The sequence below is a fragment of the Falco peregrinus genome, chromosome 4, assembly GCF_023634155.1.
Source record: "Falco peregrinus isolate bFalPer1 chromosome 4, bFalPer1.pri, whole genome shotgun sequence".
Classification (NCBI taxonomy): domain Eukaryota; kingdom Metazoa; phylum Chordata; class Aves; order Falconiformes; family Falconidae; genus Falco; species Falco peregrinus.
Genome location: NC_073724.1, coordinates 52,592,968 through 52,607,264, shown reverse-complemented (window position 1 = coordinate 52,607,264; position 14,297 = coordinate 52,592,968).

Sequence of the window (14,297 nt, the reverse complement as noted above, 5' to 3'; positions counted from 1 at the left end):
CTGGGCAGGAGTGTTGATCTGCTGGAGGGCAGGCAGGGATCTGGACAGGCTGGATCGATGGGTCGAGGCCAACTGTGTGAGGTTCAACATGGCCAAGTGCCGGGTCCTGCCCTTGGGTCACAGCAGCCCCACGCAGCGCTACAGGCTTGGGGAAGGGGGGCTGGGAAGTGCCTGGTGGGAAAGGGCCTGGGGGTGCTGGTCAGCAGCCGGCTGGACATGAGCCAGCAGTGTGCCCAGGTGGCCAACAAGGCCAACAGCGTCCTGGCTTGTATCTGAAACGGTGTGGCCAGCAGGGCTAGGGCAGTGATCGTCCCCCTGTACTCGGCACTGGTGAGGCCACGTCTCGAATCCTGGGTTCAGGTTTGGGCCCCTCACTGCAAGGGGGACGTGGAGGTGCTGGAGCGTGTCCAGGGAAGGGCAACGGAGCTGGTGAAGGGTCTGGAGCACAAGTCTGATGAGGAGCAGCTGAGGGAACTGGGGGTGTTTAGCCTGGAGCAAAGGAGGCTCAGGGGGACCTTATCGCTCCCTACAGCTGCCTGAGAGGAGGCTGTGGGCAGGTGGGGGTCGGTCTCTTCTCCCAGGTAACAAGTGACAGGACAAGAGGAAACAGCCTCAGGTTGCTCCAGGGGAGGTTTAGATCGGATATTAGGAAAAATTTCTTCACTGAGAGGGTGGTCAAGCATTGGAACAAGCTGTCCAGGGAGATACTGGAATCACCATCCCTGGAGGTATTTGAAAGACGTGTAGATGTGGTGCTTAGGGACATGGTTTAGTGATGGACTTGGCAGTGGTTTATGGTTGGACTTCATGATCTCAAAGGTCTTTTCCAGCCTAAATGATTTTATGAATGATTGAAACACCTTCCTTCTGAAATATACTAAAATCTAGCAGTCCTTTGCCGAGCTTCCCTGCTCTTCTTTCCCTGCACCTTTCCTGTCTCTCTTGCTCTTTCCTGTACTGGCAGGCGAAGAGGCTGGTGGGTAAGGAAGGGAGCAGGCAGCGTCTGAAAAGAAGCCAGAAGTAGGGTCATTTTGCTAAGCCACCTCACTGCCACCCTAACCTGACTTGCTGCACTCCTCTGCTCACTCCAGCCCCTCCTCAACAACACAGGAGGCCGCAGAGCTGTGTGTAGCCAGGCTCTGTGTAGCTGTTGTTACAGCCAGCTCAGTAAACCTACCACTAGTAAAACTACCACAATTTCAGTTACCACTGGTTACCCAGCTCCCCTCGTTTTATATAGTCTAACAGGAATACCGGGCTGACTTGTCACCCTGTCTTCTCCCACCTCTGGCTAGCTCTTGGCTCTTGCATGGGCAAAAAGCCTGTGCTGCACCCAGCCAGCCCAAGGGCCTCTCCGTGACCCAACCCTTTAACCACTCCCAGGCACCGGGAGAAGAGCCCTACAGCAATCCTTCACGCTGCCCTGTGTCCCACCAGCTCCATTCCTGCCAAAAACTTTAAGCCTTTGAGGGCTGTACAGATGCAAGTATTTTTCCTAGGCGTATTTGTGCAGACAGTTATTGCCTGTATGTTCTGTGTCCCTCTGGGAGTTTTAGTATAATATTTGTACTTTGGGAAAATTCAGCTCTTTTCTCCTTGGAGATTGGAATCCCCTGTGAGTTCCCAGAAGCACCCTGGGAACAGCCCTGCAAACCTGCCTGCATCCTTGCATCCCACTCAGCAGCCAACGGAGAATCTCGGTACCTGATTGCTTCTGGAAAAAGGCAAAGAGGTTCCTTTTAATGCTTCATTTCTCTTGCTAGATTTTTAGATAGGAAACCATGCCTGGGTGCAAGGCTGTGCCTGTGCTTTCAGCCACACCGGTAAGCACCCAGTGCCAGTGGACTGAAACCAGCTTCCTCACCCTACAGCTGCTGGGAGGTAAATACATTATCCTGCCCCACGCTGCAGACTGCTGGGACTGAACCATGACCAGTCGCTGACGGAGACTGTGTTATGTTGCAATAGCTACTTATTATTGTGGTTAAAATATACCCAGAGCGTGTAAAACATGAAATAATCCCTCCCATATTTCTAGAGGGCTCCAAGTGTCACTGCCAGCAATGACAGCAACAGTGGGACTCCATAAGGACTCGCAGCTGGAGGAACAATCCTTCCCACCACAAAATTTTAAGCAGCCTGGTGATGTCAGCAAGGCTTCCCAGAGATACAGAAGTCTTGGTTCTCATAACTTTGATGAAAATTGGTGGCCAAGCAGAGAAGAAAGATGGCCTTAATTCCAGTTCCCACTAAGGAAAAGTCTGCATTTTTAGATGCTACTGATCAAGCAGAAGAAACAAGTACTGAGAAAAGTAGGCTGGGATGGTTCTGAGAGCCCTGGGAACTACTTGTTTTAGCAGTACATCTGCCATGTCATCTTGTTCCCGCAGAGCATGACTAATCCCTATGGTACACAGCAAGGGCCTGGCTGTCACTCCAACCCGGTGCCGGTCATAGCAGGCAGTCCGGCAGTGAGTCCAGGCTTTGGGCATTTTTATCTTGTGCTGAGGCTACTCAACAAGGTGCTCAGAGCTCCCCTTCAACCCCACGTCACCTGCGCCTGCTTTCTCTTGTTAGCAAAGATCGCACTATGTAGGAGAGCAACGCAAAGCAGCATGGACCTTGTAACTGCTGGCAACATCAGTTTTTTGGCCTCAGTACCTATGAACAAGCCTTCTATTCTTTTCTCTTACAGTAGGACAGACCCTTCTTATCTTCCACTGCCCTAATTCTGCTTTTTTTCTTTTCCCCATCTGTTGGTCCCACAGAAACCTCTTATAAGCCTGGATCGCCTCCCCGAGCACCAGCAGGCATTCCAGACACGGGAGCAGCAATTACATGTTGTACCACTGTTTTCTCTCAGCAAACACGTTGTCTTTGGGGAAGGGGGGGTCAGTGCGACCAGAGCAGTATTTGGCCTCTGGACTTGTGAGTGACTCAGCACTGCTTTGATCTTTGTAGGCTCCCAGGCAGAAGCCTGGCAATCCTGCCACTGCATCCCTCCTGCCCCCTCACCCAGGCTGTGACAGTTTTTCCTTTGCCTTTTTGCCGAGCAGTGTGATGTGGCGATGCTCCTCTGACAAATGTGTGTCACCTGAGCATGCAGTGTCCTGATGCTGGCCACACGCTGATGGAGCCATTTAGCCCAGCAATCATGAGGCTGCTGTGTGGGGCCGCTTTTCTCAAGGAGAAAATCATGTCTCAGAAATCGTTCAGGAGGATAATTATATTACTATAAATGACGGTGCATCACTTTAGAGAAAGGTAATTAAACATCTGAAGGCCAGAGACTTTGGATTAATGACAAGAGGGCTCAGGCAAAAACTATGGGGACAGTGACAGTGCCTAGGTGAAATGATGTTCCCCTGGCTGTGCTGATGCCATGCTGTTCTTTCTGAAACTTGAGAGAGAGGTTTTGAGACCTGTGGAAATTTTGAAATTATATTAAGTGATGAATCTTAAGAAGTAATTACAGAAAAGAAACCCAAGCAAAATGAACAGTGGGTTTTTTTTCCCCTTCCTCCCCCGTGTGAAATGGTAATGGAATATGGTCTCCTGGTGTAGTATAATGCTTTAAGTACTGTGTGTCCCAGTTTCACAATGCTCAGTACAATGTGTACAAAAACAAATATGAGTATGTTGTGGTTAGGCTGTTTATCGGCTATCTGCTTTACTGAGTATATATTCCTACATATGTGCTATTTTCACTGTGAAGTAACTGTATAAGGAAAGGAAAGGAGAAATCCATTACCGGTCAATTAAATTTCACAGTGTCCTGGAAAAAGCTACAGAGGACAGTCAACATCATGAAGCTAAGCTACTGCATTTTTTTTTCTTTTGCTTTTAAAGATGACTTAATTTTTAATTTTTTTTAGTGATGTTATTTGTGTTAGTAAGTAGTCCCTGGATAAAGAAAGAAACTACAGTGTCATTTTGCAAAGTTTGCTGTGTCTCCTATCCTCTGCTATAAGCCCTCTTGATTATGGGATTATTGTGTAGTGCTGGCATCATTCAGCCAGTGCTAATAACTGAAATTGACAGCATGTGCCAAAACTACATTAACAAACACTAGTTCACATTTCAAATGACTGCTCATTTCAGCCAAGCATGTGCTCCTTTTTATTTGCTGTTCATAAAACAGATTGCCTTTTTACAGAAATGTAAATTGTTGCTTAAGTCTACCCCATGATATATATGGAAGGGGTATTTATTCTTTCTTTTGCTTCATGGCATTCTGTTTACAGTCCCTTTGAGCTACTCACGTTATCATGGGACTTTGATCCTTTACCTACTGCAGACACTGACTGGTCAAAGCAGAGACTGAAAAAAGCTTCTAGGCTCCATGATTGGTATACGCTTTGCAGATTTTCCCTTCCATGTCCTCCAGCCCAGCTGTAATTGTGCAGGGTAACTGCGAAATTCTTCAGCCCTCCTTTTGCAGTCAGGAGCAGGACAGCTTCCCCCTCTTCCCTGATGGTCAAGGTAGCTCATCTCTGCATTTGATCCTCTTTTGAATTCCTGTGTGTTTAACATAGGTGCCTAGAAATGTACACTGTATTACATTCCAGTATTTCTCCACCTATATGGGACATACCTCCTTCAAGACCGAATCTTCCTCTCAATGGATCCCAGCGCCATCGCTGGGTCATGATAAACTCATTTTTTCTTTCTCTCCTCTTATCATTTCCAGGTTTCAGTTCCTATCTTCCAGATGACTTTTCATTGCCAAATATATTTTGCATGACTGAGTTTCATTTCCATGCAGTTCAGTCCTGCGGGTCTTCAAGCACAATATCCTTTTCCTCTGTACCGATGCCTTTCAGCTTTGTAAAACACTCCCACACTTATGTAAACCTCAGGAGTTATTAAACAGGAAGAACTTCTCCCAAGACTGATCCTTGAGGAAAAATACTAGGGTTTTTTCCTATCTCCAGTGACATAATTCCATTAGTGCATCCCATAAGCCTTATGATTTGTCCATTCATCACCATCTCCTTGAACTTTATTGCTAGGATTCCATGTTGATCTTTGTCAAAAACCAAATGAGACTAATTAATTTCTTAGACCAAGGAGATGCAGCAGTCTGGTTAGTCTCTGTTGATTTTATCCCATTTTTTATTTAACTCCAGGTCTTTAGCTATCTTTTCATTGCAGGACTGCTCTAGAGTCTTACACACTGTTAAAGTCAGCTTGATAGGCTTGTAGGTACCCAAATAGTTCTCTCTATTCTTAAATATTGGCATTACAATGTTTCTAGAAGGTAATGTTCCTAACTGGATAGATACATTAAAAACTACCCACATCTACCATAAAGAAAAATTGGTGTGCGTTCAGTCCTTCAGAAGTAAGGTAATTTGGTATCTTTGTAGTTAAGTGACCTTTTCCTCTGTGTTTTAAGTCTCCTTATCCATATCACACGTAACCTCTGGTGAACATCAATGTCCTTACTGAAAATTACTACCTTTGCCTAGACTCTTTCTCCACCTTCCTTAGCCACTAGTTCCTTTTTCTTCTATTCCTTTTATTTATGAGGCTGAAAGAAAATATTTTCCTAGCTGTTGGCATACATTTTGCAAGGTGCACAGGTTTTGACAACGGAGGTCTGGCAAATCTTCCAGTGGCAGTTAGACATTGGTACCCTGTGTTTATTCATCCTGTCTTTCTGGAAAAGCTACCAGTCCATTTAGCACAGTGTAGATGAGACTCAGCTACTTTGGTAAAAACCTCAGCCTCTTAGCTTAAAAACACTGATGTACGCTAACTGCAGCCCAGACGCCTGTCTATTTGAGAAGCTATGGCACGAGGGCTAAACCCAAGTCTAAAATGACACAACACCCAGCTGGAAACCAAAAAGAGAGATACGGTACAAAACACCCTGAGGCACTAGTCTGAAGGTACCTTTTGTGTCTGGGGTAACGAGTGGTCTGAAAAGGCTTTGAAGTCAAAAGGCAAATTTGTTAGCCGAGGTGTGGTTACTACTGACTTATTAGAAACCAACTTCATAGTTAAGTGGCATTTTTCATTAAGGGAGCACAAACAAGCTGCTTTTGCTGAAGCATATGTAAGGGCTTTAATTGGAAATACCAAAATCTGTTTGTGACTTCTGGATACGGTAGGATGCTTAATTAGGAAACCTAAGGCCTATCCATCTCTTTTTTTAAAACAGCTCTCTTTTTCTCAAACAACATGTGCGTGGTATTTTCGTTTCTAATTTAAAGATCTGGTACACTGAAATTAGGGGTCATAAACTTGGCCAAAGGGGAAGAAGCTACCTTAAATTGGTTATTCTTTTATGAACAGTAACAAATCTATTAGACATGCCAAAAGCAGATCCAAAACTACAACCAGGTTAAAATAACTGGAATTAGAAAAGATTTTAGAAATTTCCACAAGAGGTCACTGTTACCATTAGCAATAGATAAATGCACCTCGTGTTAGGGCTGGAGCACCAGGTATCATCTCTCCCTTAAAGAAAACCTAAGGCTGTTCAGAGTACATATTCCCCACATAACAGCTCCCTCATCTGTCTTACAAAATGAATCTACCGAGATAACAGGTTTTGATTCCTAAATTCGGTATAGGAATCCTAGATTTTAAGGACACTGAGACTACCCTACATTTTCTTTGTCAAAGAATGATCTTCGCAAATCAAGATATTTTAATTAACGGGATTTACAAGGATGTGCTCATAGTTCTGTTCATGTTTTTCCAGGGTATCTCAGCAATGAATAAATAAATAAATAAATAAATAAATAAATAAACAAATAAACACTGAAATTTTGTGTTTCTTAGGTCGGCAGAGAATGGTAACCTCACCGTGTTACAGGCTCCTTCACCTAGCTGGGGCCTTTTCTGAACTTAAAAGACACATGAACCAGGGAAAATGTGTGAAATTGCTATTATAAGTAAGAGCATCCATTAGAATATCAGGTCCATAAATTTCCTTAGGGATAGGATGTAAGAAATGGTAACCTGATATCCTGACAGCAAAATTTGGTGGAAAAAAGGGCCAGTTTGAACCGGGACCTCCAGAATGCCAGTTTTTCAATCACCCAGAAATACAGAGGCTGCCTGTAAATTCCACTGTGCCAAACACAAGGGGAGAGTGGGATCTGTGTTTTCTGAGCATTCTCCTCTTCCAACAAAATTGCTTTCTGTTACCTTGAAAGAATTGCCGAAAAGCAGCCTATTTGAACGATTGCCATGCACACAAGGGTGCCTTTCCTTTCTAGGTCTTCATATGAAATGGAAAAGAAAGGTAGAGAGGTCATCGTAATGTGCTGTAGATGGTAATTCGTAGCAGCACCGCTGCCTGCTTAGCACGATAGCTTCAAAGTATTCTGCTGTCAAATGGAGGCAGTCATTCCTCACAAAAACAGCAGTCCGCTTCCTCAGAGGGAAAACAGGATGGAGAGAGCAGAGGGATATTACTTTAGGACAGATGCAGATCAAACGAAGCAGTGCTTTGACTTGGGCTTTCTGCCCAAATGACGGTGTAACTGCTGTGTTAATGGAAACCCTGGAGGTGGAATGAATATGGGCCCTTCTCTGGGCAGGCAGTCGCTGGACCGGAGTAATTCTATACCGTGATTGAGGCTCAGACGGCAGAGACAAAAATAGACTTCTCTCCTTTTTTTCCTAGCATCAGTTGTGCACCTACAGAAAGTGCTTAAGTAAAATCTCCCACTTTACTCCTTATTGCTCCTTAACCTCAAGGTAAGTTGGTCCAAGAGCATTTCTAGTCAACATCTCTACTGACCTTCTCTATCTGAGCAAATTGGCTGTGATAACTGCTGCAGAATACATCATCTCCCAATAGCTGCTTGGGAGTAGTTCCCACTAGGGCACGCTATTTGAAGAAAAACCACTGTATTTCCAGAGGGCTGTTATTATTCAGGAGAAACAATCTTTTTCAGGAAAGCAAAGCCACCTGGTGAGCTATTCCAGAGGAGCTGTTGCAACATGTTTGTTTTGGAATAGCTGTTCTGGTCTAAAAAGGCCAGAAGATTACCAGTTAACCTAACATTCACATCTTCCCTTGGATAGCTGGGAGTGTGCAGCTGTGCACGTATTTAGGCAATTATGTGGATAAATTATGTGGCCAGCCACTGAGAAGTTTTAGTGGTGCACGACTCTTGCTCACAAAAGATGTGCTCTGTATGTACAGTGAAACACTGGCCAAATTTTGTTGTGCTTCGTATGGTTTGGACCATCTCATGGCTCCCAACCTATAATACAATCCAGTCATGAAAGAGGGGAACAAGGGAATAGGTTATTAACAGGCAATGCATTAAGACCAAAATATCTCAGACAAGCCCTTTTCATGTGACTGCTGCAAATAGTTCAGGCAAAATCATTTGTATTACTGGCATATCTCAACCCGTTACGCTTTGGCCCTTGGCTATAAAATGTAAGGCTGCCTTTGTTACTGAAGTAGATAACTGCTGTTTCCCCTTATGTATCTTAAAATCTTCAAACCTCCCTTTTGACAAAGATCATTGATATCTGTGACATTTTCCTGTGAAAAAAGCGTTATTGCAAACTGTGTCCACCACTATAATTACTTGACAGTGACATGAAGTACTACTTGTTTGTGAGCTTGCTTCTGATCAGTTTTTACAGTTGCTGGAAAGCACAGCAGCATCTGAGCCCAGGCGTCAGCGGGCTAAATCTTGTGAGTGAGAGAGGAGCAGGGTTGGCAGCACAGCACAGAGCTGGAAATCCTTTTGTGGTGGTTTTCCTGTGGAAAGTGAAGAAACGTTCTGTTGAAACTCAATTAAGTGAAAGAGAAATGCTAAAACTGGTGCTTTGAAAAATGAACGTAAACCTTTCTAGGCCATCTGTTTCCTAAATCTGGGAGGCAATCCAGTCTGGAAGAGTGTTCCCAAACACTTTTCATGGTCAGCAAGGGGTTTCTCCCACCTGAAACTGAAATTTTTCCCAGGACTAATGCCCAGTAGTGCTCCTGAGCTAACCATATTACCTTAGATAATACCTAAAGGACAGGAACTTTAGTGGCTTTTTTATTCTGGTTCAGCTGTAGTTACTATAAGGAAGGGAAATCTGTGGGGTGCACTCAGATATACCTTGTCATTGAAATCCACATCTGTGACACAGTTTGATTCACAGTCGCTGAATATTAGAAAGGCAACATTCATGATAGTGATCAATATATGTGCTGCATTTAATGATGACGGTTCAGGTAATTAGGAAGGACGCCTAGAATGAAGCTGACATCTGAAATCTGCAGGTTTCCCTTCAGAGAAAGGCATAAAGGAGTAAAGCAGGAGGAATTAGCAGATTTGTCTTTCAAGCCCTGCGGAAAGATCCTCTTCGGCAGTGGCAGAGGCTTTATCAGTTGGAGGAGGAAAAGGATGCTGCTGCCTTTGAACCTCTTTGCTTTCTTACCCCATACAGCTTTGGATCATATCAAACGAGGGATGTTGGCAAGAATGCATGCACACATACAACAGCAGGTAAGGCCATTGTGGCCACCAGAAAGAAAGGTTTCTTCCATTCAGCCCTTGTAATCCTGGGCAGGGCTTTATTTAGATGTTTCTAATTACCACAGTGTGTTTAAATAGATACCCAGAGAAATCAGCAGGGAGCAACAGCTCTCCTCACTGCCTGGCAGGGCTGATGATGACAGGGGTCATGTAATGGCTTAATATGATGCCACTTAATATCCTACTTAAGCAATGTAATTAAGGGGTTTATTTGACAGAGCAAGAAGGTTTATCTCCTGCAAAAGGCATGAATGAGATTGCCAGATGCAGGTGCTGCTGGGTTACAAGATTCATTTTTTATATTACATAGTTTTTACAGTCTTGTCCACTTGGTTGATTTCCATTTTCTAAACCAATGCAGTCTGTCTCAGTGGTGCCCCTGTATAAATAAGCCACTTTCCTCTAGTAGCTGGCAGCTCTCATTACAAATATTTTCTGCCAGCTGCTCTTGGAAGATTTCTTTATTTTAGCTCTTCACAACAAAATGGAGATCTCAGACACTCATCCCATGTTTTAACATAGTATGCCTCAAAGGAAGTGACTCAGTTTTTGTATACAGTCTTAGTCGACAGCAAAGTTTTCATGCAGGAACATAATAAAGAGATTTATGTAACTAATATAACACTGAAAACAAACAAGCCCTCCAACCAAGTTCAAAGCACCAGGTTAGCACATACTTTCTAAATAAATATGGTGCTTTCAAATTTGTCTAGACCTCAGGATCTAAATCTTACGATGCTCAAAGAACTGGGCAGGATGGAGGACAGGGAGATGAAATTTCAGAGTCATTGGGGATTTTCTGTAAGAATTCGCAGATACTGAGCTCTTGCCACATCTTCTGAAGGCCTGTAAAAGGAGAGGTAGGGTGCTTATCGTCGAAGGCAGGGTGCAGGAGCCTCTGAGGAAGTGTACGCCCATCAGCACAACATCGGTTCCTGCAAAAAAATGCTGAAGCAAATAATCAGACACCTGGAAGGGAGCAGGGAAGGAGAGCTGCCAACATGGACTTATCAAACGGGTCTTATTTTCTTATGTGACAGGGTGACAGACCTCACTGACAGAAGCAAATGCATGTCTGGTCATGGTGTCTCCCGCAGAGCGCTCACAGGCAAGTGCAGCAAGTGTGTGGTCTAGACAGATCTACTGCATGGTGGGCACAAAACAGGCTGGAAAATGTTACTCAAAAAGTAGCAGTGATTAGTTCATTATCAAAATGGAAGTTTTGGTCAAGAAGGGCTCGTCAGGAGGCTGCTGTGGCCCTGTGATTGCTCAGTGTCTTTGGCAGTGAAGCCAACAGTGCTGATGATGGACTCACGAATGAGCCAGTCACATTTACAGACAGCAGCAAGGGGCAAAGCACCCTCTGCAGTGCTGGGGGCAGGCTTCAAATGGCTTTATATATTTGAGATGTGACCCTAAAAAAAAAAAGAAGAAAAAATATGCAATTTAACAGGGAAATGTCCAAAGTACTAATGGTGAATGCCAGAGAGGGACCAGCTCTGCAAAGAAATAAATCTATAAATCAAAAAAATCTAGAAACTGTAGCGGACCAGAGGGTGAATGTGAGTCTATTGTGTCATGCGGTAACAAAGAAGATAAACCTCATATTCCTACATGCATGCAAGAACATGTAAAATAACATTTTAGCTCTGTTCAGTACTGGTGTGGTCTCAGCTGGAAGGCTACGTCAGGTCTGGGGTACTGCACTTGAAGAAAAGTGAGACCCAGCCGGAGACAGCTCAGAAGAGACCCCTGGGAAAGGCAGAGCCAAGAAAACACGACCCATTAGCCAAGTCTGACAGAAATGGGTGCAGTTTAGCCTTAGAAGAGACAGCTGATCTGCCCTTCATGCTTCTCATGAAGGAGGCAACTAGTACCAGACCAATTTTTCAGCAGAGGTGGTGTAGGTTAGGCACAACCCAATCCCTCCCTTGCCATGGCGGGGTCTGTTGGGAGAGATTGTCAGGCCTTGTTACCAGTGGCTGAAGAAGAGCTGAGACAGGCATCTCTGGGGAGCAGCCCACACGCAGCAGACCCCAAAGCGGGTCAGCGAGGTGGTAGGTGGCCCTGCAAGGAGGGCAGCCAGTGACTCAGCAGCTGCCAGCACCCGTGCATGGGTTTAAAGACATTCACGGTTTTGCTGAAACTGGTGGTCAGGGCAGTCAGCCTTCTCCTAGGCTGAGCTTGTACATGCTGCTTGTTCCCCTAAGTGGTGAGAAGAATAAGGGAAAACGCTACTGAAAGGCATAAAGTTGCAGTTGGCACCTGGGGGGTGGCTGGTGCCAAAGGACCATGTGCAAGTGGGGACCTTGCTGTGCTGCCTGCCTGGCACGCATGTCTGTGCACGAGTCTTTCTGCCTTGAGGTCTGCACAGCAATAACCTGTGTCTGGGTCATCATCGGTCTCCAGATTTCTGCAAGGTTTATCTCTGTGTTACTCAAACCACACAATCACAACAAGGTTTTTTCATAACAAGAAAGCACTGGTTAAATCATTTCATGCTCAAAGAATTAACTCTGGCAGGAAGAAACCAGAGTCGTGGGCTGTGTGGAGTCCTGCAGTTTGAAACCCTCAAAGATATGTAGGTATCTTGCAGTGAGCTGAGTGCGGGGCCTTAACATCGAACCTGTCTTAAAATAGGCAGTCAGTCTCTTGCCTTGCTCCCTGTTCCTCCGTCTGGTGGGGGGGCACATTCACGAAACATCCTAGGCTTTAAAAGGCAGCAATGAAGAGAGCCTGCTGCCATCCTCACCTCAAGAAGAAACAGCCTTCTGTCCCCAGGGGGGATGCAGGGGAAGGACAACCCACTCTGCCTGCCAGCCTTTGAAAGCTGTATCATGCCCTCCCGGCTGGCATGACCAGGGAACTGGTCCTCTTCACGTCCGTGGGGAATTAAGGCTGGCTGAAGGAATGTAGAAAAACTGAAGCAATTCAGACAAGCATGACTCAGCCACCCTGTCACAGTAAGTTTATAATGCTGAGGAATAAATTTACTCTTGAACATATTTTAATTGACACACCAGATTATATACACTGAAAGAGTATCTTTCAAAATAAAAGATGACAGACTTTCAACATCTGGTCTAATCCCCTGCAACTATACTAGCAGATGTAAACTGTTATGTATTCTATTAGCAAATGTCCTTCCTTTATTTCCTTTTTCTAAGTATATGAATGTACTTGTATATATTTTTATTACAGCTATAATAATCTATCTTAATTTTATACATTCACGTTTGAATTCCAGATTTAAACAAAAACTGCTCATGGTGTGCAAAATTCTGCTCATAGAAATGGGTGGGAGTTTTGCTAATTACTTATGTGGGGCTAGGATTTTGCTCAGCAAGATGATGCGTGTCTCAGGAGTTTCCAGAAGCAATAGAAACTGTGAGACTGAAGCTGAAGTGTTTGTAGGCACCATAACTGCACCAAAAAAATTCTGGGTTTTTTGTTGCTGTTGTCGAGCTTATTTGCATTTTTTCTGGAGCTGATTGAATGAGGACTGCTTGTGAGCCCTTATTTTGGCTGTCTCGCAGTGATCAGAGGATGACAGAGTGGAAGAGCTGTGCCAGCTTCACTCACGGCACCCTGTCCCACGAGCCCTCAGGCAGGGCTTGCATGAAGCTGAGGAGGGGCTCCCAGGACTGGGAAGAAAAACCTGCCAAGATGCTGGTTCAGCTGATTTTTTTTTTGTGTTGCTTTGTTTTTATCTTTTCCTGCCTGCAGCAGTTCTGCCTGAAGAGGATGCCCAGCTCTTGCTGCCCTTGGACCTGCCAGCTCTCTGCTCCTCTGCACACACCTAACCTCTGTCAGCCTCAAAAGCTGACTTAGCAGAGACCTGCCATTTCTGGCTCATTTTCACATGGGTAGCTCAGCTGTTAAATTCGGGGGGCAGCAAATTCCAGCAAAGCAGTGGTGACAAGTACTTGGGGCTGGTGACCTTAGCCACTGGAGCAGAAGCAGCCAGGACAGGATGTGTTGCATCCTTTGCCCCATCACCCACTACAGCCAGTGTTAAAATCCCTGCTTTTACTGACCACGCAGAATTGGTTTGGTAGGGCATTGCTCAAAGCATCTAGCACACTTTGCAGACAAAGTGCATTAATGGCTTGGAAGGGGAAGCCAGCCTCTGAAACAGCAGCAGACTGTCAACAGATGCACTGTAGCGCTCATTCATCCAACATCAGCTTCTCCAAATATCTAAGTTAAAAAGTAAGCTTTGAAGCCAGCCTGGGAGGTAAAAATTGAAGATGAGAAATTTGCATCTTTTTGTGCATTCAGTCAAAACTGCTCCTGCAAAAACACATAAAAGCCCCTAACCATTATGGATTTGTATATGCATATTTAGTTCTTCAGCTGCTTTATGGTAAGACACAGAAACCTGTCAACAGAAGCACTGTCGCTGTGTTCCATTAGCATGTATTTATTTACATGACTATCAGAAACCAACCACTTAAATAAATCATTGTTAGGGAAGTGGACTACTTAAAGAATGTGTGGCCCATTCGCCCATAAAACACTAATTATCACAGTAGCACCTCTCCAATGAATCACCAGTAATGAGACACTGTTATGGAAAGTATCAATTTTCAGTGCAACTCAGCCACACACTACATGGCCAAGTAATTGTACTGAAGTGCCTAACAAATAAAACTTTTCCATGAAAATACATTGTTCTCTGAGCAAAATAATTTTCCTAGAGGGCTCAGTGATTTTTTTTGCAATTTATATTATGGGCAAATAACACCTTGATCTGTGTGTTGCTTATTGCTGTTTGGAAATGTGGGTAGT